The sequence below is a fragment of the Schistocerca nitens genome, chromosome 7 (assembly GCF_023898315.1).
Source record: "Schistocerca nitens isolate TAMUIC-IGC-003100 chromosome 7, iqSchNite1.1, whole genome shotgun sequence".
NCBI lineage: Eukaryota > Metazoa > Arthropoda > Insecta > Orthoptera > Acrididae > Schistocerca > Schistocerca nitens.
In genome coordinates this window covers 311,215,302-311,217,801 of record NC_064620.1, presented here as the reverse complement: position 1 = coordinate 311,217,801, position 2,500 = coordinate 311,215,302, and positions in this window count along the sequence as shown.

The window sequence follows — 2,500 nt, the reverse complement described above, 5'->3', positions numbered from 1 at the left end:
TTTCAGTGCGACCACCCGTGCTCCCAACTGAGCTTGCCGCTGCCGACAGAGGCCCGGGAGCGTGCTGTCGTGGTGTTGCCGGCGGGAGACAACACGCGGCCACAAACAGTGGCCGGGCAGCTCCAACGCCAGCGCCACAGAGGGGCAGAGCCCCACTTGGGTGCCAAAGCGAACTCTCCCAGCACAGCGCACGCGCCAACACATCCGCACAGCTGCGATACAAACCACCTGCGAGAACCGCGGGGGCGACCGAGCAGCAGACGGCGTCGCGGCGCCGAGTGCCGGGCGGCGGCGCATCCTCAACGCACACAGTCCTCAATCGGACCAGCACACTGCAGATGTCCACCGCGCTTCGCACCGGGCCCGCGAGGACCCACTTTGGCCGCACGGCGCCGCGCGTTGGGTGCGCCGGCGCGCAGCTGCGCCGCCTGCCGCGTCCGTCGGCCGGCGCGCCTGCCACTGGGCGCCCCCACCAGCCGGCTGTAGCGCGTGCACCCACGCAGCGCGCGGCCAGCACGCCGGGCGCTCCCCCCTCACCGGCCGGGGACGGTCCCACCCAGCCACCGCCGCGTATCGCTTCATACCCACATGCCCACTCACGTTCGTGGGTATGACGGGTGTCGCTGAAGCAACCAGTTAATACCTGTACCGATTGTCGCAATCAATGATTCACCTCCAGCGTATACAACCGCGCAACAACGGATTTCCAGTTCATTTGCGTAACTTGGGCAGCAAACGTAGACGTCCATCTACATTTGCAAATTCAGTGGGTCTTGCATGCCTGGATGATATGCGTCACGACACGCCACATCAGCCCACATACATGCTGCGACGTATGCACGAGAGAACACGTGGAAGGTGGCCCGCGTACGTATGCGAATGCCATTGCACAGCTGCGAAGCTCATTGAACACGCAAACTCCCGCCTGACGAACTAGAGGCGACAGGGGAGCGATATAAGTCTTACAGCAGTACACATTACAGTGGATAGCGGGACCATGTGGAACGTACGCACCACTCGCTAGATGTTGTGAGGGTACGCACCGTAACATGAATCAATACGCAGGACACCAGAGAGTGCGAGCACTGACCTATGTTGAGAGGGTTGCGATTAGGCAACGCTACATGAATGTTTCAATTCATATAACAATTACAGGTTAGGTTAGGGCCCAACGTAGGTTAGGTTAGGGCCCAACGTAGGTTAGGTTAGGGCCCAACGTAGGTTAGGTTAGGGCCCAACGTAGGTTAGGTTAGGGCCCAACGTAGGTTAGGTTAGGGCCCAACGTAGGTTAGGTTAGGGCCCAACGTAGGTTAGGTTAGGGCCCAACGTAGGTTAGGTTAGGGCCCAACGTAGGTTAGGTTAGGGCCCAACGTAGGTTAGGTTAGGGCCCAACGTAGGTTAGGTTAGGGCCCAACGTAGGTTAGGTTAGGGCCCAACATAGGTTAGGTTAAGGCGCAACATAGGTTAGGTTAAGGCGCAACATAGGTTAGGTTAAGGCGCAACATAGGTTAGGTTAAGGCGCAACATAGGTTAGGTTAAGGCGCAACATAGGTTAGGTTAAGGCGCAACATAGGTTAGGTTAAGGCGCAACATAGGTTAGGTTAAGGCGCAACATAGGTTAGGTTAAGGCGCAACATAGGCTAGGTTAAGGCGCAACATAGGCTAGGTTAAGGCGCAACATAGGCTAGGTTAAGGCGCAACATAGGCTAGGTTAAGGCGCAACATAGGCTAGGTTAAGGCGCAACATAGGCTAGGTTAAGGCGCAACATAGGCTAGGTTAAGGCGCAACATAGGCTAGGTTAAGGCGCAACATAGGCTAGGTTAAGGCGCAACATAGGCTAGGTTAAGGCGCAACATAGGCTAGGTTAAGGCGCAACATAGGCTAGGTTAAGGCGCAACATAGGCTAGGTTAAGGCGCAACATAGGCTAGGTTAAGGCACAACATAGGCTAGGTTAAGGCGCAACATAGGCTAGGTTAAGGCGCAACATAGGCTAGGTTAAGGCGCAACATAGGCTAGGTTAAGGCGCAACATAGGCTAGGTTAAGGCGCAACATAGGCTAGGTTAAGGCGCAACATAGGCTAGGTTAAGGCGCAACATGGGTTAGGTTAAGGGATGGTGTATGAGGGGGGGAGGGGACGAGGTTCGTTCATAGTGATGATGGTAAGTGGACGCCTGAGGCACCCCGAGATGTGTCACGTCAGGATGCACCTTTGGCTCAGGGGAGGTGGTGCGCCGGTTCCGTGGGTGTGGCAAGGGAGTGGCAGACCTGTGTCTTTCATTCCTGCCATTGCTTATATGCTGTGAGACACGCCAGTGTGGTGGTGTTGGCTGCACCCCTGTGTAGCACATGTGTGGGTGTTTGTGGCTTATCTGCGTAATGATGGTTGTTGGAAGAGTGAGATATTCTGTTTTGGGGGTGGACCTCCTGGTTTTGTTATCATAGTGTGAATGGTGTAATGTGGCGGAGAGGATGCACTGGATGTTGTTCCATGGTGGTG